Source organism: Triturus cristatus, chromosome 10 (assembly GCF_964204655.1).
Source record: "Triturus cristatus chromosome 10, aTriCri1.1, whole genome shotgun sequence".
Classification (NCBI taxonomy): domain Eukaryota; kingdom Metazoa; phylum Chordata; class Amphibia; order Caudata; family Salamandridae; genus Triturus; species Triturus cristatus.
Genome location: NC_140593.1, coordinates 1,245,993,490 through 1,246,018,937, shown reverse-complemented (window position 1 = coordinate 1,246,018,937; position 25,448 = coordinate 1,245,993,490). Strand labels below are relative to the sequence as shown.

The 25,448-nt window shown below is 52.1% G+C and overlaps 1 protein-coding gene across 1 annotated transcript in view; it reads left to right on the top strand.

Moving 5' to 3' along the window:
- Positions 1–25,448, top strand: part of LOC146797198 (uncharacterized) — a 757,296-nt gene that overhangs the window by 190,500 nt on the left and 541,348 nt on the right. The gene's annotated exons all lie outside the window — the stretch shown is intronic.

The window sequence follows — 25,448 nt, the reverse complement described above, 5'->3', positions numbered from 1 at the left end:
GCCCTGCTCCCACAGCCTTGGGCTTGCTAGTCAGCAGCCACCAACCAAGGCCCCCCTATCCCTCATAGGATAACATTGGGCCTAACTCTCTCTGCACCCGGCCGCCCTAGTGCCGCTGAGGGTAAATCAACTGGACCTACTTGACCCTGGGGGACCCCTGAGTCTTTGCCCAGGACCTCAACTCTGCCAGTCGAGTACTTACCCTGAAACCGATAACTCTATTTTTCTCATAGGGTAACATTGAGTGGCTTTTTCCTGAAATTTCTTCTAAGTGTGGACTTTTCAAATCTTAAAATATTCACCAAAAATCAGCCGAGTAACGAAAACGAAAATACTCACCTGCTCTTAGGTGAGCTCCCAGTGCTGGATCTTGGTGCCCAGCACTGACTCTGAAAAATACTTACAACTGTACTTACCAGTAACCCAATTTTCTCCCGTAGGAAATCATTGACTGTTTTTCTGTGAAATTTTTTCTAAGTTTTAATTTCTGCAAATGTTAAATATTCTTTAAAAATCGTATAATATCTGAAAACGTAATTGCTTACCTCTTTTGGATAAAGGTCCCAGTACGGAGTCTAGGTACACAGCACTGGATTACAAAAGTAACGAGAACATACTGTACCTGCAACTTGAATTTTCTTCCATAGGGAATCATTGACTGTTTCCTATGAAATATTTTCTAAAAGTGTCAACTTTTAAAATAGCAAAATATTGTTTAAAAATCATCACAGCAATTAAGTCGACTTTCATCACTTGATTCTAAGTACTGACCCAGGACTGAATCTAGGATCCAGTCCTGGAATTCCAAATGTAATCCTAAAAGTAATCTGTTGCAAATAACTTGAAACTTCCATTGAGCTCAATGCATTATTGTGTTTAAAATAGTGTTGCCTATTGCAACCACCTGTAACTGTTTACAAAAGTCAATTGCATATTGCAAAAGTATTTATACAAAGCATCTCAATCTGAGAAAGTATATTTAAATGCCAATTGTTGGTTCTAAAATAAAACAAGCATATATTTTTTATATATAAACCATTGGCCTAGAGTTCAGTTATTGAGTGTGTGAGACCATTTGCTGACTGAGTGTCAGCAACAAATGTTTTACACTGTCCTCTGATACTGCCTTACTGCTCGACCAAGCTACCACTTTAGAGAGTAAGGTTATATCTAACTTTAGCCTCTGCCAAACCCTGGGGGACTGTGGACTCTGTACCTATTAAGGAACAGTATATACAGAGCCACTTTCTCACATCAGGTCACCCTCCATGAAGGGGGCGTAGAGTTTTGTAGGGGCAACTCTGGTCTTACCCCAGATTAAAGACATTAGAAGTGATTTCAGGTCTCGAAGCAATTTACCCGGCAACAGGAAGGTGAGAGCAGCGAAGAAACAACCGCCTGGGAAGCAGCAACATGTTACATATGGATATACGCCCCATTTGGGAGAGTGGCAGTTCCGTCCAGAACGTCAAGGAGGAGCGAGACTTGGCAGTGCCCATCCCAGGCTGCCATCTATTAAGTCCACTTGAGAATGACATATTTGTACTCCCAAGTACTTGAAGGAGTCACAAGGCCAGGTAGGCCAGTCCTTTGTTCAGGAGTCTGGGGCATCATTGGGAACAAGAGAGATTTTCCCCAATTCACATTGAGCCCAGAGATGCGTCCGTAGCAATCCAGCAGTTCCATTCGGCCATACAACACTATCTGATGGCCCGGATGTATATCAGTGCATCATCAGCGCAGAGTGAGACAATGCACCATTGGCTGGGCGTTTTAATGCCCCAGTCAATTACCCGGCTGCGTAATGCACAGGCAAGAGGCTCCATCGCCAAGGCAAAAATAATTGGCGATAGAAGACACCCCTATCTGTTGCCCCAATCGATAGTGAAGGAGTCCGAGATCGTGCGGCCTGTTTTGCCTGCTTAATTTATTGATGGAACCGGGGGCCTATTCCATAACCTGCTAATGCTGCTCTTAGGTACTTCCATCCAAGGGTATTGAACGCCTTCTCTATATCTAGAGAAGCGATCCATGTCGGTTCCCCTGTCATACGTGTCCATTCTAGTAACAGGAAGAGCCAACGTAGGTTCAGGCTGATGTTGCTGCCAGGAATGAATCCATTTTGGTCGGAGTGCACCAGCAGCTGTGTCTCTTCCAGCAATCTGTTGGCCAGTACCCTACTCAGTATTTTGTTATCTGTGTTCAAGAGGGACAGGGGGCGGTACGATCCCATCTGTAGCAGGTCCCTACCCAGCTTTAGAAGCACCACTAGTACGACCTCGCAAAGTGAGGATGGTAGTTTGCCCCAATCATAAGCTTCAGTGTGCACCCGGTATAAACGAGGGGCCAGTTGAGTGCTAAATGTTATGTTATGTTATGTTAAGTTGATTTATTGTGCGCACAGCTACTCCAGCCAAGGAGCGTCCCGGCGCAAAGACAAGGAGGAACACAACACAGCAAAACAATGACGCCCAAAATAGACAACTAAAAGAGAAAAGTCTTAATCGCTCTGCGAAAGGAAAGCAGATCGTCTAACTGTCGGATTTCAACTGGGAGGGTGTTCCAAATTAGTGCAGCTTTCACGCTGAAGGAACGACCCCCCATCCGACAGAGTCTAAATCTGGGGACCACAGCAAGGGCCTGGCCCTGAGAACGGAGGCTACGAGTGGGAACATAAAAGGAGATAAGATTGGACAGAATTTCAGGGCCGATACCTCTAAGTATCTTAAAAGCCAAGCAGAGGACCTTGAAAAGAATACGCTTCCTTACAGGGAGCCAATGCAAGGATCGGAGGACATTCGCCACCGGGCAAAATCTGGGCAGGCCAACAATGGCTCTAGCCGCAGCATTTTGAACCCGCTGAAGGCGAGTTAGCTCAGCCTGATTCGCCCCAACCAGAAGAGAGCTAGCGTAGTCCAGGCGAGAGATGATAGTAGCCTGGACTACAAGCTGTCTGGTAGGGGCATCGAAATATTTGAGGACTGATCTAAGACCTCTTAATAGGCCGAAACAACAAGCAGCTGTTTTTTTTGTATGTCCTACGAAGGAAAGGCCGGCGTCCAACCAGACCCCCAGATTTTTCACCTCCGACACAGGGGTCGGAGTGGGGCCCAGCTCAGAAGGCCACCATTGATCCCCCCAGAGCTCTACTCCCTTCCCAACAACCATCACCTCTGTTTTTGTGGCATTAAGCTGGAGACAGTTTTCTGTCAACCAGCAAGCCACCGCCTTCAGTCCGGACTGAAACCTAGGGGCGTCTAGATGGACATCTCCGCTAAGAGTAACCGCAGCTGAGTGTCATCAGCATATGAGACCAAAGTAAGGCCCCACTGCCTCGCGACCTCAGCCAGCGGTCTCACGTAGAGGTTGAACAACGTGGGGCTTAGCGAAGACCCTTGCGGAACCCCCATGGCCAGAGGCTGAAAACTGGACGAGAAGGGAGGAATGGCCACACAGAAGGAGCGATTGTCCAGGAAGGAGCGGAACCACTGCAACGCCAGACCCCGAACACCAATCTCCTCTAGCCGATGCAGGAGGATGCCATGGGATACAGTGTCGAAGGCGGCGCTGAGATCTAACAATATCAGCGCCGCCGTCTGACCCGCATCCAACCTAGCACGCAGATATTCCACCATTGCGAGGAGAGCGGTCTCCGTGCTGTGCCCAGCACGAAAACCGTTCTGTGTGGGATCAAGGGCATTGGTCCGGGCTAGATGGTCCGACAGGGCCAGATTGACATGGGCCTCTGTCAACTTTGCCGGCCACGGTAGCAGCGAGATGGGGCGGAAGCTTTCAGGCTTAGACGGGTCTAAGGAGGGTTTTTTAATAATCGGAGACACTACCGCCTGCTTCCATTTAGTTGGAACTACCCCCGACTCCAGGGAGAGGTTGACAAGGGAGCGCACCACAGGGCGCCCCAAAAAGGTCTGGTCTCGAAAGAGAGCAGGCTTTACCGGATCAGATGGAGATCCTGTTTTAACTTGCAAAGCAAGTTTGTCAAACCCATCAGAGGTGAGGGGGGGGAATGAAGGCAGGATGAGCTGACATGGTGTCTCGATAGAACTTTCCAGCAGAGCCCCAGTACTAGGGAAGGCCCGATAGATGGCTTGGACCTTTCCCAGGAAATAAGAGGCTAGGGCTTCACAATGGGAGACCGAGCTCTCAGCTAAAGGAATAGTCCGTTTGGCCATAAGATCTTTAACCGCTTTGAAGATAGCCTTCGACGGGTTGATGCTCTTCCGAAATTCTTCAGCATAGAAGGCCGCACGAGCCCGACATATGGCCTAAAATTCCAGGGGCCAACCATTGGTCCCCGGGGTCTTTCCTCTCGCCAGTTGCTGGATGGCTTTGGTTATCTCGGTTTCCGAGATGGGGGATTCTAGGACTGTATAATGGGTGTGCAGGAAACAGTGGAGTGTTATTTGCTCTAAGAAGCTCTGCCGTGTCATAGGATGGAGGGGCACTATATAGGGAGGTGTAGTATTGACAGAAGACCGAGTTAATCTCGGCCTGCATATTAACAAGGCAGCCCTCCGAATTATACATGGCGTTAATAGGTGTTTGAGATGAGCCGGTCTTCAGCAACCATGCTAACGTCCTGCCAGTCTTGTCCCTTCTGCATTTCTCCTGGCTAGGTATTTTTTTTAATCTAGGACACACAACCAATCTAGCACCGTTTTAAAAGACAGCTGGCTTGGGCCAGTGTAGGCGTGATCCGTGGGTCAGCAGGCAATAGGCACTCGCACCGCTGTACCTCCGTCTCAAGGGCTTCCAATTCCCTGTTGAGGGTCATACGGGTGTCATACACTGCTTTTATCATGTGTCTGCGCAAGACCGTTTTATATTCATCCCATTCCACCCCACCATTGAATGTGGTACCCTCATTGTCTTGAAAGTATGATATGATAGATTGTGATAGAGAGGTGCGTAATGGGGCATCATTGAGTGCCTCTAGGGGTAAGCGCCAAGTCGGCATTCTGGATTTGGTTTCTTTCCCATTTGAGCTGTAGTTCTAGAGGGCTGTGAAATGATAATGTACGGCCAAAAAATTCTGCACGGGACACCCTGTGGAGGACCTCTTGGGAACAGTATATTACGTCTATTCTTGTGTGTATGTGGTGGAGTCCTGAATAATAGGAATGCTCCCTGTGGGTAGGATATATACCGTGCCATGTGTCCTGCAAGTGAAGAGTGGTAGCCCATGTCTGTAAGTGTTGTGAAATGGTGATGGATTGAGCACCTGGAAGCGGATGGCGTGAGCGGTCCATATCTCGGTCTGGAGTGCAGTTAAAGTCCCCTACCCAACAAACTGGTGCTAAAGGGTCGTGAAGTAGCACTAGGGTGAGCGATTGCAGCAATAGGGATTGGCTGTAGTTGGGAACATAGAGTGAGATCAATGATATTGGTTGGCCATCTAGTACCCCCTCCAATATCGCGTACCGCCCATCCGGGTCAATGCAGGTGTGGAGCACCTCCAACGGGGTCCCAGGCGCCACCTATATCAAGGCTCCTCTTGCGTATCCGGAGTACGCGGTTGCCACTATCGTGCCCCTCCAGCGCTTGCGCATTGAGGCAAGTGTCTGAGTGGTCAGATGGGTTTCTTGAAGAAGTGCAACACTAATCCTGTGCCCAATGTTGTTTAGCGTTCCCCGCTAGGCGGCGGACATTCCATGTCAATAGCAATATTGGAGTGTCCTGTGTGCCCATTTGCGTAGACTTGATATGAGGAGGAGGTCCCAGTGTGTGGTAGCATGTTCCCTTCGCGCATGTGAGTGTATGTACCCCGCAAGGTGCACAGGCAGTTGTGTTCATCCTGAATGGTGGACAGTATTTTGTGCCACAGATAGCGCAGTATAAAAAATTACAATCCCAACGTCCACTCCCAGGCTTATATGCCAATGGGCAGCCGGCCATTAGCACTTAACTGCAATACAATTGTCATTATGATTAAAGAGAGAAAGAAAGGAGATAAAAAGATAAAATTATAAGACAGTGATTCTGTATCAGACACACAATGTGAGTGGGGAGCGAGGGCTGCATGGCGAGCTTGGAGTGCCCGCTTGTATAGATTATTGTTCGAGGCCCTTGTTGTATGCAATAATGTTCAGTCGGAGACGACGTAACAGTCTTCACTGGTACCAATTTGGATATGGGATTATGCAGCAAACCTATGTGGGGTACATCACATTAGTTCATCAAACGTTTGTGGGGTGACAGTAGGTCCTCCGACCATCACCAATGCATGCTGTGAGTCAATCAGCAAGGGGTATCCTCCGCCAGGTTCTCAGCCTCTTTACCCGTAGATTGAAGGGTGGGGCGGGACGTTGCTTACCTTCTGGCATTCTTCACTGCCTGAGCTCTTTCCCTCACTGCTTGATCTTTGGTGGGCCCCTGCAGTTGATGTCTGTTCCGTAATCTGCGGCGTCTCTGTGTTTGCCACCGATGTCGAGGTTTAGCCGTGGCTCCCCTAGTGGGGGCTACACCATTCTGTTCCATCTAGGCCCACTCATCGTTCGAGGTGGCGCAGAAATTAGTTTTGCCTTCATGCTGTATCCTTAGGGTGGCTGGGAATTGAAGGGCATACATCCTGTTGTGCTCCCTCAGGCTTTTCTTCACTTTGAGGAAGGAGGAATTACACGTACCTCCAGTGTGTAGTCCGGGTATATGTGCACCATAGCATTTTCAATCGACATGGGCCGCATGCTCTCGTAACTTGTAGTATATGATCTCTGTCACGGTGGTTGAAGAGGCGTGCCACCACAGGCCTTGGCAGAGTTCCTGGGAGGGGGTAGCACCTGGCACTCTGTGGGCCCTCTCCACAGAGAAGAATTTGGATTGTTTGCCTTGGAAGACCGCCTCGACAAACCAGGTTTTGAGGTACAGTGCCATACTTTTACCCTTGACCCCCTCAGGGAGGGCCACTATACAGACATTGTTCCTGCAGAATCTTCCCTCCTGGTCCTTCACCCGGTCCCAGAGTTATTCCACCTCCTTTTGTAGAATCTTAAGCTGTTTGTCTGCCACCTTTACCGTGGGCCTCCAGGCTGTCAGCGTTGACTCAGAGTTCTCGACCCTGTCTTTTAGTCTTTTGTGATCTTTGTGCATGAGGCCCATCTCAATGCATAGTGAGTCTATCTTGGGTCCTAGAGTGGATTTGATGTCCTGGACCGCTGCCATGAGTTTATCAGAGCGTTGTGAATGATCAAGTGGGGCTTCTGGAGTTTGTCTCCCGGTTTTAGCATTATCTGGTGGTCGATCAGCGGGTTCGGGTACGCCCCCTGTTTGTGCCTGAGGCCTATCCAGTTAGTTTTTACCCATCCTGAGGGGAGCAGTGTGGGTTACAATCTTGATGTTGGACAGGGGTTGTGTGGAATATCGGGACAGGGGCACCATCTGTCGCAGGGAGCTCCTCCTTGCCTAACCTCCCGTAGTGCCTGGCCAGTCCCGTGATCTGATGTCTCTGCCCCAGGTAGGGGGGGTCGATTCCTGACCCCTCCCGTGCACGTGGGATGTGGGGGGATAGTCTCTTAGAGTACACATCGCCACAAGTCCCCCCCACCTGACCGCTTGCCCGTCACGTGACGCAGTGTTGTATTTGGGGCCTGGTGCCCAGAGCTTATTTGAGGCGAGGGGTGGTACCTTGTGATCCACAGCCTGGGTGCCCCGCAGGGGGGAAGAATAGTAGGAGGGGAGGATTAATGTGGATTTTCCCCCTCCCGTTCCCCCTCAGCTTTGTATTTGCTGAGATGGAGTTCCTTGTAGTGCCACCGCAGCGAGTGTAGGTTCACATGCTCCTACACAGTCTTGGGCCTCAAGGTTGCAGAGTGCTTCTTTCTTGTTACACAGTTATATCGATGGGAGAGCAGTGTTCCACAGCACTTCCCTGCAGCCAGCCTTGCACAATTAAAGAGGGGTCTTCCCCTCGGTAGGTTAGACCCTTGGGCTGTACCTTGTTCTTCATGACGTGGAGTCCAGCCGATGGGGTGGGCGTCCTGTGGGTCCCCCGCCACCCAGGCCCGGAGTGCCCGATAGCGGGAGGTGCAGCCGTCCGTCCATGCCTCCCCTACACCCCCAAGGAGGTTCGGAGAAGGGGGCGACGGTGAGAGGGTGCCAAGCATTGGCAGGCAGCACAATTGTCCTTGGGTCAGGAGCACCAGGCGCCTCTTGGCCCACGCTCAGGCCTACCGTGACCACCAGGGTTCACCAGGCATCCAGAGCTCGTCCATGCTGCTGCCGACCCTGGGGGTCCACACCGGGTGCGCTTGGCATCACCAGGCACGGGCAGCACAAGTGCCACCCGTCGATGGATCGGCTCCTCCCGCTGGTGTGTCCCCGCCAGGCGCGCTTGGCATCACCAGGCACGGGCAGCACAGGTGCCACCCGTCGATGGACCGGCTCCTCCTGCTGGGGTGTCCTCGCCGGGCGCGCTGGGCATCACCAGGCACGGGCAGCACAGGTGCCACCCCTCGATGGACCGACTCCTCCCGCTGGGGTGTCCCCGCCAGGCACGCTTGGTATCACCAGGCACGGGCAGCACAGGTGCCACCCCTCGATGGACCGGCTCCTCCTGCTGGGGTCTCCCCACTGGGCACAGGGCACTGCCCAGTTGACGACCCAGGCCACAGTGTGCCGGCGTCACCAGGCACGGGCAGCACAGAAGTGCCAAATCTCCTCGCGGAACCGCCCAGTGCAGGTAAGAGGTGCCCCCGCCAATAATGCAGGGCAGTCGTCAGGCCTCAGGGCCCCTGTGGATGTTTAGCAGGCCATAGATGCTGCTCAGTGTGCGTCCGCTCGCTATCTTGGCCACGCTATTACATGCTTTAGTTTGCTCAGAGTTTGCCGGTACCCCGCAGGCCGGCCAGTTGGCTCTCACTGCTCTATGGTGAGGCACACCTTACAGTGCACCGCCAGAATTTCCTGCTGGCATGGGGAAATTTAAAACATCCAACAAAATCTCTCCGTTTTCTTCTACGTCTTCTGAGTTCTCACTTTCAATTTGAGGAAAAATATAAAGAGGCGTGGCGCAAAGGGGGCACAAGTCCTGGCCCTGTCCCTCAAGTGACTAATTTCGTATCTCAGTTTCTCGTGGGTACCTTTCAATCAGATCACCTGAAGTCTGCTTTTCATTACTTCTACATAATGGTTTAGGAAGCCTGTCCATGGTTATGGACTTGATTTGTACTTCGGATCATTCAGTCATTCTGTTAAGTTATTTAACCACTCAAGGTCAAAGGTACCTTCTTCTGGGAGGTCGTTTCTATCCTCCCTACTAGTGCACTTGACCCAGTCTCTAACATACCTGCTCCTCCTATTCCCACACTGGCGGTACATTACATGGGTGGGAGTCCCTTTTGCTGGGACTTTTTTGACCGTAGGTTTTTCTGCCCCATTTCCTTACTGCACCTTCATTCTCAGGTCATTGTACGTACTGATGAGTGGTGGAATGAATTAGTGTGGGAGGGAGTAGGTGTTAAAGTTTTGGAAAGGAAGATTTGTTATCCAAGATGGAATTAAGGTAACGTATGGACAGGATGCAGAGTTGTTCGGTGGGACAGAAGAGATTAGAGCAAGGAGTAGCTGAAGAGGAAGTGAGTGGGAGGATGGGGAGAGTAGCTGGGGAGAGTTAGGGTAAGTGAAGGGTGTTATGTAATTGTAGGATAGGTGTGGCGCAGCGGCCAGGGTGGCTCATGGTTTGATCCCCAGCACTAGCAGCTGATCAGCTCAGCATCATGTGACTCTGGGCAATAGATCACATAAGCTCCCTGAAGGCCCTAGCGCCTTGAGACCCTTAGGGGTGATTAGTTCGCGCTTTATGAGTATTGGGTTATGGGTTTTAAAGAACAAGAGACGTTAGGTGGGGGTATGGTTGAGTGGAAAGTACAGAAGCAATGCTTTCTTATTAGCACGCCTTGAACACGAGTATTGTTGACCAAATAGCGACATTCTTTCCTCCCTAGCTTTAAGGTCGCGTAGATTTAAATATGCAATGAGAGTAATGGGATGGGTTTCTTCTTCTCGTGTGGTGTTGAAGCGTGGAGCGGCGGAAGGCCACTTGCATTCGTGGTAGTTCTGGGGTTGAGATTGCTCAGCCATTTATATGCACCGATTGCATGAAGTATGTAGAAATTTGCACTTAAATATATCCCTCCCACTGGCACCTTCAATGCAGCTCTGCAACTATGTACATGATTGAGAACATGCTTCATGGAATTACACACAGCACTGCGTCTGTGTACTTGATTCAAAACATGCCTCATGACCGTACACACGATACTGCCAATAGCAGAACACTTGCATATTTCCTGTCTCATAGGGACGTCAAATCGCAGATTCCTCAACTTACAATATTCCACAGGCGTCAGACGGGAACGCTGCGCACGATAGGCGCCTTCATTCCGCTCCATGGTGCCGTTCTCCTTGTTAGAAGTGATGTTGTGGTGCTCATATATGTGTCACCTCAGCATGCTGACATCAGTTCCTTTCTTTCCACTACAACAGCACAGATCCTGAGAGCTACCTCCATCACCTTTTTCAACTTTGTGTCAACTATTTTATTAGCAATTGCTCCCAGTGCGCCAGCGTTATGTCCGCTACCAAACCTACCGGGTTTAAACTCTGCGGGGAATGTCACAGACAGATGTCTGTGTCTGATCCCCTCTTGGTCTGTCTCTGGTGCCTGGGGTCTGCACTGAGTGCAAGTTGATGCACCCCAAAACGATTTGGGAGCGGGCGATGGAGATACTGGCGGTTTCGTAGAAGAATGCCCCCTGTCATTTCTGGTCCCTATTCCCGTAGAGGATCTCGGGGCTGCTCCCATGAACGATCGGCTTCCTCTTCAAAGACTTCTTCCTCTAAGTTGAGTCAGTCAAGAAGCGCAAGAACAAGAAGTCTCAGCTCCCAGTTCAAACATCATGCTTTAAGGCCCGACTCCTGCACTCCACATGCGGGCCGACGTCCAGGCCCCCTCCATGCTACCCTCAAGTTTTCTGGAGCGGAAGTGACGTCTGCCCAGGTGAAAGAACTTTACTATGCCATGCATGCCATCTTTGTCCTGCCAACTCCCTTCAGGCCCCGTGGAGCTGTGAGATCCCTGTGATGTGTTACTACTGGCAATTTTCTTTTTGTACAAACTCGACCCAAAGGTATTGGAGTGCTTTACATGAGCACCAGTTACGTTACACATTAATTTTTGGGGTAGGCATGGGAGATTAAGTGATTTGCCCGGAATCATGGGATGTGGATTCAACCCTGAGGCTCGAGCCTTGGTTTCCCAGCTCCAAAGTCGGCAACTCTAGCTGTGAGACCACATCCTCGCCCCTAACACCAGCTGGTATCTCAGCGTCAGTCCCTGGATCTATATTTGATGGCAAAGAGTACAGAACCGGGAGCGGAGGGTCCAAGGGAAGTTTAAATACCAGCGCGAACAATATCCCCAATGCGATTAATGACAACACCTAGTAGTCCGCGGGTCTGGCAAGCGTAGAACAGCAAACGGCTCTCAAACACGCCTGCTGAGAATCCCATCACCCACCGAGGTGGCATGCTTCGTCATCTGGGATTTCTCCTCTTGGCTACAACACTTAGTGTAGTGAAGGGCTACTACCCCCTCACTGTGATGGAGGAGTTCAGGGATGTTCTAATGCTACTCTTGCATAGGATCTACTAAAATCCAACAGATGTAAAGTATTCTGGTGTCAGAGAGATGGGCGCAGTGCAAAAAGATAATAAATGTGTGTTAAAACTAAATACCAAGAGAAAAATGATAAAGTTGAATAGCTAACCTTTGGTGTTAGGATTAAAAACAGTGCATGTGCAGTTTGAAAGAATAACTGCATCTGTCCAAGAGTGGGTCTACATGTTCCAGCCAATATGACCTCAGAGGTGTCGTGGCCTTCCTCAGGACCTAGATGTTCAATGCTACTGTGTGACAAAGTGATCAAAATAATCAAAAGCAAGTGTAGTTTGGAACAAATACAACCTACATCACCAGTAGTACTTTCGGTAGGTTAATGGAATACTGGTTGCACCTGTAAACAAAACACAAAGAGAGATCAAAAAATGCTGCTGTCTTATACTAATCGTATATCTGCGAGTCAATGTACTCGTCATATCACGTATCAATATATATACAGTGAAAACTCCAAAGTGAACTTACCCGTGGTTCACGAGTAAGAAGCCTCACCTCACCTGGCAAAAGCTCAGGACGGGAGGCACCGCTCTAAAAAAACACAATATGGGCAATCAGAATAGAGTGTATTGACTAGTTTGGCCTATTGCTGTTTTTTGTTTAATATCAATATGTTCACACTGTGAACTGTAAATGGACAGTGCGGGAACTAAAGGTGAGGTGTTCAGTCTATAAGATATGATCCAAGATGCCAAATGCATCTTAAATAGACGGTTTCACGTCGCTATGATGTCTGTTAAAGAAGTGCGTAAGAGCCATTTGGTAGTGTGGCCCTTAGCTTACTTGGCAAAGAACATCAGGAATTAAATGGCAAAAATGGCTTGGATGCAGTCAAAGATATCCGCGCTCCATCACTGACACGTTTGCTATCACATAGCTACACTAAGCTTCAGCTAGCTATTTATGAGATACGAAGAATAACTCAGGGAATGGGTGATAACTCCCTGAAGTCTGCATTGCGGACAGATTACATAAGACCGCATAAATGAAAGAAGACTTCGGGTTTACATCGACACAATGCTCACCCTAACGATTCTACATAGCTTTGTACAGTACAATCAAAGAATGGAAAATGAAAGGGATAACCTCTATGACCACTCCGGCTCAAGGATTTTGTTAGACGGCGACCTCAGAGGAGCCCGGAAAGGGGTCCTGACTACCCTGAGACCCACCCTCGAAGTACCGTAGCCGGGCACTGGCGGGAGACTCCCCAGGGGGAGGAATCTCGTATCTAGGATCGTACTTCTGGCACCACACGACACAGAGTGACCACACCGTGGGTTCTTAGAAATCAATCTTTATCAAGTAGGTTATCACTGCAAATATGTACAAGGAGAGCACGGGCTCAATGAGTCTCGGAAGGGGTAGGGGGTAGCGGGACAGTCTCTGGCAAAGGTTCAAGGCAGGGACGTATCCGGCGCACAGCTCACAATCCTCGAGCTGGGGGATACGTTGTTGTAGTCGGGGTCCGGCGGGACCGTGAGAGTCTGTCGGAGCCGCGAGTCACTCAGCGGGCTCAGGTACAGGTTCGGAGGTCTTACGATCTTCAAGGAGCCGCGAGTCACTCAGCAGGCTCAGGTACAAGTTCGAAGGTCTTACGATCTTCAAGGAGCCGCGAGTCACTCAGCAGGCTCAGGTACAAGTTCGGAGGTCTTACGATCTTCAAGGAGCCGCGAGTCACTCAGCAGGCTCAGGTACAAGTTCGGAGGTCTTACGATCTTCAGGGAGCCGCGAGTCACTCAGCAGGCTCAGGTGGGTCCAAGTTCCAGGAGCCGCGACCACGTCGGCAGGCTCTCGTTGTTCCAGCGTCGAATCTGCCGGACAGACCCAGAGCACCCCTTGTTATAGGTCGACCCCTCTTTGATGTCCGGAGTCTGTGCAGGCAGGGGTCTTGTCACCTGGGGGTCGCTTGTCGGGATTTCCTGTCATTGTCTTTTGATCCTTTCAGGGCCGGGTCGGGAGGAGTCCCAGACACCCAGCAGGCATGGAGCCAGCCCTCAGGGAGGCCGGAGGGCCGATCGAAACCCATCGTCCCAGGGGAGTTCAGAGGTGCGATAGAAACTGCTCCTCCCTCTCTCATCCCCTGGAAGCGTGATGTTCTCCAGCCGGAGTGGCGCCTCTAGGCCCGGGTCGCGTTGGGGCCGGGCGGCCATCTTGGTGCATGAAGTGGGCACGCGGGCCCGGGGTGGCCGAAAGGAGAGAGGCCATGGATGGGGATGTCCGGGTCGGGTGCGTGTGTCCTGGTGGGGAGGGTCGGCTGGGCCGTGTGCTTGGGGCTGCAGGTACCAGGTTTCGGTGGTGCGGGGGCACGTAGGGCCATACTACGAGGCCGGGTCCAACACGCGTCCCCCCCAGCTGAAAGCCGGAGAGAACTCCCCATCATCTTGGGGGGTTCTCTTCGCTGAGGCGGAAGAACCGGGAGAGGCTGTCAGCGTTGGCGTGGTCCGTACCAGGGCGATGTTCTACGGTGAAATCCATCCCCTGGAGGGAGATTGACCACCGCAGTACCTTGGGGTTTTCTCCTCGCATCTGCATGAGCCATCGCAAGGGCCGATGGTCAGTTTGGACTCTGAAATGGGTGCCGAACAGGTAGGGTCGTAGCTTTTTGAGTGCCCAGACCACGGCAAAGGCTTCGCGCTCTATGGTGCTCCATCTCTGTTCTCGGGGCAACAGCCGCCGACTGAGGAAGGCGACGGGCTGGTCTAGGCCTTGGTCATTCACTTGGGACAGGACGGCCCCAATGCCATGCTCGGAGGCATCGGTCTGGACTATAAACTCCTTGGAGTAGTCGGGAGCCTGGAGGACGGGGGCAGTACACATGGCTTTCTTTAGGGCATCAAAAGCTTCCTGGCAGGCAGCCGTCCACTGCACTTTCTTTGGCTGTCTTTTAGACGTGAGTTCTGTGAGGGGGCCGACAAGGCTGCCATACCCCCGAATGAATCTTCGGTAGTAGCCAGTGAGTCCCAGAAAGGCTCGGACCTCCGTTTGGGTGATGGGTGGTTCCCAGGCCAGGATGGCGTCGATCTTTGGCTGTAGAGGGGCGACCTGGCCGCTCCCGACCTGGTGCCCCAGGTAGACTACGGATCCTTGCCCGATCTTGCACTTGCTGGCTTTTACTGTGAGGCCTGCCTGGCGCAGGGCGGTTAGCACCCTCCGGAGGTGCTGGAGGTGCTCACTCCATTCTGAACTGAAAACAGCGATGTCGTCCAGATATGCCGCGCTGAACTGCTCTAGCCCGGCCAGGACTCTATTCACCAGTCGCTGGAAAGTGGCCGGGGCATTTTTCATTCCGAAGGGCATTACGCGGAAGCGGTAGTGCCCATCGGGGGTGGAGAAGGCGGACCGCTCCTTGGCCCCCTCGGTGAGCGCAATCTGCCAGTATCCGCAGGTGAGGTCGAATGTGCTGAGGAACCGGGCTGCCCCTAGTCGGTCAATGAGTTCGTCGGCTCGTGGAATGGGGTGGGCATCGGCTCGGGTAACGTCATTGAGCCCCCGGTAGTCCACGCAGAATCGGAGCTCGGGGGCGACACCGGGGGCCGCCGCCTTCGGGACCAGGACCACGGGGCTGGCCCAGGGACTGTCAGATGGCTCGATCACCCCCAGGGTCAACATCTTCGAGACTTCAGCTTGAATGCAGGACCGGACCCGATCAGGAACTCGGTAGGCTCGGTGTCTCACCGGCGGGCTGTCCCCGGTGTCCACGTCATGAACACACCAGTCGGTGACCCGGGGGGTCAGGGAGAAGAGGTCGGAAAATTGTCTTAGGAGCTGGCGGCAGTCCGCTTGTTGCTGGGCAGTGAGGGCTGGGGAGAGGTTCACTCCTTCCACGGAGCCATCCTGCTCCTTGACACACAGGAGGTCCGGGAGGGGATCAGACTCATCTTCGGCCCCGTCATCGGTGGCCAGCAGGAGGCTCAGTTCTGTCCGCACGAAGTGAGGCTTGAGGCGGTTCACGTGAAGGACCCGGAGGGGATCCCGAGGCGACTGGACGTCCACCAAGTATGTGACTTGACTCTTCCGCTCAACCACTTTGTAGGGCCCAGTCCACCTGTCCTGGAGGGCGGCAGGCTTCACGGGGGCCATGACCCACACCTGCTGGCCCGGCTGGAACTCGACCAGAGTGGCATTCTGGTCGTACCAGCGCTTCATCTCTTCTTGGCTTGCCTCCAGGTCGGCCTCGGCCAGTTCTCGGAACTTCCTGGTCTGGTTCCGGAGGGCCAGGACGTACTGGAACACATCTCGGGGGGTGGTCTGGGGTGCTGCCTCCCACCCTTCCTTAACCAAACTGAGGGGACCTCGGACGGGGTGTCCATAGAGTAATTCAAACGGGCTGAACCCTAAGGACTTCTGGGGGACCTCCCGGTAAGCGAACAAGAGGCAGGGGAGCAGGACGTCCCACTTACGCCGGAGGGGCTCTTCTAGGCCAGCGATCATCCCTTTCAAAGTCCTATTAAACCTTTCTACTAGGCCGTTCCCTTGGGGATGGTACGGGGTGGTGAACTTATAGGACACCCCACATTGTTGCCACAGGGACGTCATATATTTCGAGATAAAATTAGTGCCGCGATCGCTCACGACCTCGCGGGGAAAACCCACCCTGGAAAAGATCCCCATCAGGGCCCGGCCCACCACGGGGGCCGTGATGGTGCGTAGGGGAATAGCCTCAGGATAGCGGGTGGCGTGATCCACTAGGACCAAGATGAAACGGTGACCTTGGGAGGTGGGGGGGTCCAGTGGTCCCACGATGTCGATTCCGACTCGTTCGAAAGGGGTACTGACGACCGGGAAGGGTTGGAGGGGAGCCTTGTGCTTCCCCCCACTCTTCCCACTAGCCTGGCACGTGGGGCAGGACTTGCAGTGGGCTTCTACCGCTGCTCTCATTCTAGGCCAATAAAAATGGGTCACGAGACGGCTGTAGGTCTTGTCCTGACCCAGGTGGCCGGCGAGGGGGACGTCGTGGGCTAAGCCCAGGAGGAAGTCTCGGAAGCGGAGGGGTACCACCAGTACCCGTCCGGATCCCAGCTCCACCGACTTCTGCTCACTGTACAAGATGTTATTTTCCCAATAGATTCGGTGCGTCCCGGTCTGGTCACCTGCGGCTTGGCCCTCGGCCTGGCGCCGCAGCCCGACCAGGTAAGGACAAGTGGCTTGCTCCCGGCAAAATTCTTCCCGGGTAGGCCCGCCCTCGTGGCGCCATTGGGCCAATTCGGGTAGATCTCCCAACTCGGGGACTGGGGCGGGGTCGGATGGTGCGGGTTCGTCGCTGGCGACGGACCCTTCTGATGGGGGGACGGGAGGACCCTCGGCGGGGACTGTTCTGGTCTCTTCGATCGGGGTGCTTTCGACTTCTCTCCGGGGAGTGAGTCGGGCTGACATAGATCGGGTGGTGGCGCACACCCACTCGGGGAGTCCCATCATTCCTAGGTGGGCCTTGCGCTCGACGTGCTTCCAGGGAGAACTCTCCAGGTCGTTCCCTAAGAGGCAGTCGACCGGCTGGGAGGTTATTACGGCAACCTTGAGTTTACCTATCACCCCTCCCCACTCAAACGGCACCAGGGCTACCTGACACATACTTTCTCTATTGTCTGCGGAAATTACGGGGCAAAAGACGTTGGGGAGGATCTGCTCCTCGGGGACTAGGTGCCTGAGGACACCGGTGATACTGGCCCCGGTGTCCCGCAGGGCCTCTACTTGGTGGCCATTGATCTTGACGAGCTGCCCGTATTTCTTTGTGTTGGAGGGTAGGAGGCTACCAGGGATCATCTCCCTATCTCCCAGGGATACTAGGGCCATCGCTGCGGGTTCCCACTCCTCGGTTTCCTCAACCTCCTCCCCCAGGGCTACGTTGGCTATCTGTCTCGCAGGGGTGGTAGGGGAGACTTGGGTGGCCATGGGGCACTCTGGGTCATTGGCGTAGTGCCCGGGTTTCTGGCAACGGAAACACGTGACGGTCACCCGGTGTCCCCGTCTCCCAGGGGGCCCTGTCACTGGTGGGGGGGGCGCCGGGAAAGGTGGAGGTTGTGTTTTCGGGGGGCTAGGCTGGGACTCTCTTGGCCCTCCCTGGTTCCCTCCCCCTCTCTGGCGGGGTGGTCCCTGACTGGCTCGGGGGTACTCTCCTACCATGCCCCGGGAGACCCGGGTGTTGGTCCAGCGGTCGGCCTCCACAGCCAGCTTCCTGGGATCTGTGAGCTTGCTGTCAAGCAGATGCTGACGTAGTTCTATGAAGCAGTTCGCAGCCAGGTGTTCCCACAACATGAGGTCGGTGAGTTCGGCAAGGGTGGTGACTTTGCTGCCCTTGATCCACCCATCGAAGGCCCGACTGAAAAAGTTTACATACTCCACCCAGGTGGTGCCCGGGATCTTCCTGCAGTCCCGGAATCGCTGACGGTACATTTCTGGGGTGAGGCCGTATCTTGTGAGTAGAGCCTCTTTCATGTGGCTGTAGGAGGTCTGCAGGGAGAGGGGTAGGTCGAGCAGGGTGTCCCTTCCTTCGCTCAGAAACCGCCCCCACAACCCCGCCCCCAGTCCTTCTGCGGGACCCGATGGGAGGTCATGGCGACCTCGTAGGCCCTGAACCATTGTTGAATGTCATCGTTTTTATAATATTCTTTGACCACGTCCTTGGGGATGTGGACCTTCTGTTCCGCTGGGGAGGCCGTCTCTCGGTTTCCTGGGGGCCTCCCTTCCTCGTTTCTGGCCTTGAGCTCGAGTTCCTTCAAGCTGCGTTCGTGCTCCAGTTGGAGCTTCCTTCCTTCGTGCTCCCGTTGGAGCTTCTTTTCTTCCAGTTCGCCTTGTACACGCATTTGCTCTACTGCTAGCTTTTTTTCCACTAACTTCAATTCGCCTTCGATTTTGAGTTTGGCTAACTCGAGTTCATGATTGCGACTTCTCTCTCTGTCCGCGAGTTCTTCCGGGGATAGGCCCCCGTCTGGTACGATGCCTCGCACCTGATTGCTGCTGCTTTCACTTTGGGGGGGTTCGGCTTCGTCGGGGCGCTCCCCGTGCCTTCCGGGCGGGAGGCCCCGGTATCCACCCAAGTTTTCAGTGCTTTCTGCAAATCTTCTTTAGTGTTGAGACCGGTGGTAGCGATTTTAAGTTCTTTGCAAAATTGCTTTAACTCTTTGTGTGTGTATTCTTCTAGATGCTCCACCTGGAACACCCTGTTGGCGTTGGTTTCTGCGGGGCTCATGGCGCTTCCTTCTGCCATCTTTGTCGGTAGTGCGTCCGTCGTTCACGGTACGATCTCTAGGTGATGGGCCCGAATCCCGTCGCTTGCCACCAATGTTAGACGGCGACCTCGGAGGAGCCCGGAAAGGGGTCCTGACTACCCTGAGACCCACCCTCGAAGTACCGTAGCCGGGCACTGGCGGGAGACTCCCCAAGTCAAGTCAAGTCAAGTCAGAAAATTTATATAGCGCACTACATACCCAGAGGGTCTCAAGGCGCTTAGAAAGGGGAGGAGGATTACTTGTCAAATATCCACGTTTTAAGTTGTTTTCTGAATGCCAGGTGGTTCTGGGTGAGGCGAAGGTAAGCGGGGAGTGAGTTCCATGTTTTAGCAGCCAGGTATGAGAAGTATCTGCCTCCCATGGTGGTCCTGTTGATGCGAGGTACAGTGGCGAGGGCTTGGTTGGAAGAACGTAGTTGGCGGGAGGGGGTGTAGAAGGACAGTCGTGAGTTGAGGCATTCTGGTCCGATGTCGTAGAGTGATTTGTGTGCGTGAGTTAGCAGTCGGAAAGTGATTCTCTTATTGACGGGTAGCCAGTGGAGGTCTTTTAGGTGACTGGAGATGTGTTTGTTGCGCGGGATGTCTAATATGATCCTGGCTGAGGCGTTTTGGATTCGTTGGAGTTTCTTCTGGAGTTTAGCGGTAGTACCTGCGTAGAGGGTGTTTCCATAGTCCAGTCGGCTCGTGACTAGAGCATGGGTGGCTGTTTTCCTTGTTTCGGTGGGGATCCAGCGAAATGTTTTTCTGAGCATGCGAAGAATGTTGAAGCAGGATGAGGATACGGCGCTGACTTGTCTGTTCATTGAGAGTGAAGAATCCAGGATGACGCCTAGGTTCCGTGCGTGGTCTGTCGGGATGGGTGCTTTTCCAAGGGCTTCCGGCCACCAGGAGTCGTCCCATGCAGAGGGGGATGTACCTAAGATGAGGACTTCTGTTTTGTCTGAGTTCAGTTTCAGACGGCTTTGTTTCATCCATTCGGCAACTTCTTTCATTCCTTCGTGTAGGTTAGTTTTGGCGGTGCTGGGGTCATTGGTGAGAGAAAGGATTAGTTGAGTGTCATCCGCGTAAGAGATGATGTTGAGGTTGTGTTGGCGGGCGATGGCCGCGAGGGGGCTCATGTAGACGTTGAAGAGGGTGGGGCTGAGTGATGATCCTTGTGGTACGCCACAGATGACTTCAGTGGCCTCGGACTTGAATGGTGGGAGGCGGACTCTCTGGGTTCTTCCGGAGAGGAAAGAGGGGGAGGAATCTCGTATCTAGGATCGTACTTCTGGCACCACACGACACAGAGTGACCACACCGTGGGTTCTTAGAAATCAATCTTTATCAAGTAGGTTATCACTGCAAATATGTACAAGGAGAGCACGGGCTCAATGAGTCTCGGAAGGGGTAGGGGGTAGCGGGACAGTCTCTGGCAAAGGTTCAAGGCAGGGACGTATCCGGCGCACAGCTCACAATCCTCGAGCTGGGGGATACGTTGTTGTAGTCGGGGTCCGGCGGGACCGTGAGAGTCTGTCGGAGCCGCGAGTCACTCAGCGGGCTCAGGTACAGGTTCGGAGGTCTTACGATCTTCAAGGAGCCGCGAGTCACTCAGCAGGCTCAGGTACAAGTTCGGAGGTCTTACGATCTTCAAGGAGCAGCGAGTCACTCAGCAGGCTCAGGTACAAGTTCGGAGGTCTTACGATCTTCAAGGAGCCGCGAGTCACTCAGCAGGCTCAGGTACAAGTTCGGAGGTCTTACGATCTTCAAGGAGCCGCGAGTCACTCAGCAGGCTCAGGTACAAGTTCGGAGGTCTTACGATCTTCTAGGAGCCGCGAGTCACTCAGCAGGCTCAGGTGGGTCCAAGTTCCAGGAGCCGCGACCACGTCGGCAGGCTCTCGTTGTTCCAGCGTCGAATCTGCCGGACAGACCCAGAGCACCCCTTGTTATAGGTCGACCCCTCTTTGATGTCCGGAGTCTGTGCAGGCAGGGGTCTTGTCACCTGGGGGTCGCTTGTCGGGATTTCCTGTCATTGTCTTTTGATCCTTTCAGGGCCGGGTCGGGAGGAGTCCCAGACACCCAGCAGGCATGGAGCCAGCCCTCAGGGAGGCCGGAGGGCCGATCGAAACCCATCGTCCCAGGGGAGTTCAGAGGTGCGATAGAAACTGCTCCTCCCTCTCTCATCCCCTGGAAGCGTGATGTTCTCCAGCCGGAGTGGCGCCTCTAGGCCCGGGTCGCGCTGGGGCCGGGCGGCCATCTTGGTGCATGAAGTGGGCACGCGGGCCCGGGGTGGCCGAAAGGAGAGAGGCCATGGATGGGGATGTCCGGGTCGGGTGCGTGTGTCCTGGTGGGGAGGGTCGGCTGGGCCGTGTGCTTGGGGCTGCAGGTACCAGGTTTCGGTGGTGCGGGGGCACGTAGGGCCATACTACGAGGCCGGGTCCAACAGATTTGAACGGGTATACATTTATCCTAAAACAGTTGTAGCAAGGACCACTCACCTATCCGTCGGTACCCCGGGCTGACAAAAGCTGTAGCCGGAGGTGACTTGTGGTAGGTGAGGGACGGCTTTTTATGCTGTTCGCTGAGGCCGCCTTAGAGCCGGTGTTTGTGATTAACTTGCTCAAGGCCCGCTCAGATGACGTCTTGGGTACTGAGGTTCTTGTCTCCCGAGGGGTCATGGGAGTTGGAGTGCACTCGATACGTGCGATATATATATCTATGTATAAAGGTTACAGGGACGTTCTAGTTAGGCTGACAGTTCACTCGTACAAAACCAGAGAAATTCAGCAGATATAGTTACCTGACAGTTGAGTGAATAGACACTCCTCTTGTGAATTACCCAGATGCTTTGCTTCCTCTTCTCAACAGAAGCCCCATTATTGTGTCTCCCTCAATTTTATCCTGCATGTGTCAAAAGGGCTGTGCCCTTAAGCAGTTGCATACTGTAAATGTCTAAGATTGCCACCTGGCCGGTTTTACACCAGCATTTTAATGTCTCGACCAGTTTGAAAATGAGAAAAATCACAAAAAGCTGGAATTTTTTCTTCTTTTTAGTACATACTTTAAATTGTAAATGTAAGTAGATTACATTTCAAAATGTGTGTGAATAGGTATCTCTGACATAAAAATGATAATGGTGGTTACATTTAAAAAATATGTTTTGTCCAATATAGATTGATGATGTATTGTTGACTTAGTAACACAGGTATATCCTTTTTAGAGTTCTCTCTTTTTCCCTTTAGAATGTGCGTTCTCAAACCCTAGATGGTGATATGGGTTTTCTCTGTTAAGTACTGACACTAAATTTACATAGACATGCAATTTTACTGAAAAAAGTATGTAGCGCTCAAACAATAATGTGTGGAAATCACGTTTCAGCAAATATTTATCACTTGCACATCACCAAGTAAAGTTTCTTGATTTGTTTTGATTCAATTAAAAATCTTCATTTCCATCACACTTCAGAATTACCAAAACATGTGTTTCTTTTGTACTTTTCTAATTATTGATATATTTCCAAATCTGTATAGTTCGCGTACAGGTATTTAAATTTTTTTGTGTGTTAGAAAATAAATGACATTGTTTATTTTTAGGGGTGGGGAGAACATGTGTGATAGCTGGATAGGGCTCCCTCCCGTGCCCCGAACCTAATGTTTGGCCCGGGGATGGGTTCTCTGGGGCCCACAAATTAGCCTTGGAAGATGGGGTCCCCACGGCCTTTAAAGGCATGGGGGAGGGGCAACTAACCTCCTCCCCTTTAATTAAAATATCTCCCATAGGGCTTGTTTGGGATTGAGGGGGGGGGGGGGCATGCACCACTCTCCATAAATAGCAAGGTTTTTGGCCTAGAGAGATAGGGTTCCCGGGTCCTCCTAAGGCTTGGGGAGGGGTTCCATGCCCCCCTCCGATATAATAAAAATATGGGCCAGGGTTGATGCGGTCCCTGGGGCCCATTTGGGCTTGGTAAAGAGGCCATGCACCCGGTCTTCTAATGTGAAATTATTTGGCCCTTGGGGATGAGATCCATAGGGCCCATTTGGACTGTACGCAAATCTGATTGGCTGCCAACACTTCAAACCATGAAGTGATCGCAGCCATTACGAGACTTGAAAAAAACATAAAACAAGAAGGGGTCAGGGTAGGAATACCCTGCCCCCCTGGGTCTCTTGGGGGATCCCAAAGGGACCCTGCCAGGGCAGAAAATAAATGTTATATCTAAACAAATTCGGCGGCAGCCATGCTGGAGCTGCGGCCCCCTCCGAAAAATTTAAAACAGAAGCGCGTTTTGCTCTTGCGCTTTCTATTATTTATTTCTTGAGTGGGCCAGGTCCCGGGGGCATGTGGGCATAAAGAAATGGGGTGCGGGGGCTCGCGGACCCCATGCCCTGGGGAAGCAGGGCATTTGTCTATTTTCCTGCCTGCTGTCCACCACTCTGCAAACACACCTGCTGGTGCACTATTGTTTGGGTAATAAAGTCCCCTTGAATGCTGAGGCTCCTTGGGGTCCAAGAACCCCTACTGTTACCTCCTGTAAGTCCCACACAGCAGGATTGCTGAGAGCTGGTCAGAGCCCCCCCCCCCTTTCTCCACCACTCTGCAAACACGCCTCCTGGTGCACTGCTGGTTGGGGGATGAAGGAGCTTGCCCAGCTCCCACCAAGCCAAAGCAAACACTACGCTTCCAGCAAGCGAGAGCAGTGAAAATACTCTCACTTGCTGGAAGCAGAGCATTTGTCTGTTTCCCTGCCCGATGTCCACCACTCTGCAACCACGCCTGCTTGTGCACTACTGTTTGGCGAATGAAGTCCCCTTGGATGCTGAGGCTCCCTGCGGGCCAAGAACCCCTCCTGTTCCCTCCTGTAAATCCCACACAGGGGGATTGCTGAGAGCTTGTCAGAGGCCCCATTCCCTTTCTCCACACCTCTGCAAAAGTGCCTAGTATGTAAAAAAACATAGAAATTCACTTAAAAGAAACCAAAGGTTACAGGGACGTTATAGTTAGGAAATACATTTAAAAAAAACCTTAGAAATGAATTGAAAGAAACAAATGTTACAGAGACGTTATAGATTTATCTTGTACAAAACCATAGATATTTAGCACTTATAATTACCTGAGCAACTGTAACTTACGCCCCAGCAATGCACTGCTTATGACCTCACATATTACATTACTCATGACATCGTCAGTGACATCACTCATGACATCATCCAGCGAGTGGAAGTGTTATCTAAGAGTTTCTGGGTGTTAAAAGTATATACCAACTTACTACAAAAGTTAGATTAGTAGTCTAGGTGCACTACTAATGAGTGATACTATTTCTAACATATATTATGTGTGTGGCTCTGTTACTCTGTGTATGTGTGTATGAGTGGGTGTCTGAGTGGCAGTTTGGGTATGTGAAAGGCTCTATGGGTGTATAAGTGGGTGTGTGAGTAGCTTTGTGGGGGAGTGAGTGGCTATATTGTGAGTGAGTGGGTATATGAATAGATCTATGGGTGAGTGAGTGGCTGTATGGGTGGGTGAGTGGATGTGTGAGTGACAGTATGGGTGCAGGAGAGAGTGTCTGAATGTTTGCATGAGTGAGTGAATGGGTGCGTAAGTAGCTGTATGAGTGAGTGAGTGGCTGTTTGAGTGGGTGTTTGGTTAAGTGAGTTGTGTGAGTGGCTGTATTGGAGAGTTAGTGGCTGTGAATGGCTGTATGGGAGAATGAGCAGATGTAAGAGTGCTTGAATGTATGTGTGAATAGGTATGTAAGTGGTTGTGTGAGCTTGTGAGTGACTGAGTGCGTTTTGTGTGAGTGGCTGCATGGACTATAATGTCCCTGTAACCTTTGCTTTTTAGGTTAATATATGTGTATATATATATATATATATATATATACACACACACACACACACACACACACATTTAAAAGGCTACACAAAACCTTGACACCCTATACATTTTGCAATGACAGATTTCCTATTTCCTCAGTCTGGTGAATTCCGGATTTGCAGGCTTTGCTTCAGGCCCCTTGCTACCTGTAAGTATGTAGGGGTATTTATATTGCCCTAGAGTGTAGTCCAAGGGAGACTGACTAGGGGAGCTGGTTCGGGGCTTGCACATTGCTAGGTTCACTGACTGTTTAATCTGCATTCTTGGGTTCGAGCATGAAGAGGCAGGGTCCTATCATCTTTCCACCAGTGCCTTGGGAGACCTCAATGCACCCCTAGCCATTGAGGTTGCACCTGCTTCAACTAGCCTCAGGCTTGTGTAGCTCAGTGCCTTATGTGTATGATTATTCATGACTGAGAAATGGTATCACGAGACGGCTGCGGCTGTTGTTTCTGCAGGAGTGGGAGTAATATTCCCGCTCGCCCACTCCTTTCTCTCTGGCAGAGTGTGTGTGATGAGAGCCTGCTCCAGAGATGCTGCTGCAGTGCGTGCTGTTTGCACCTCTTCCTGCTGGAGTCTTCATGCAGCAGCCACTGAGAGTTTGTATTTGAGTGTGTGTGTGGAGTGTGTTCGATGAGAGCTTGCTCCAGAGATTCTGCTGTAGTGCGTGCTGTGTGTATG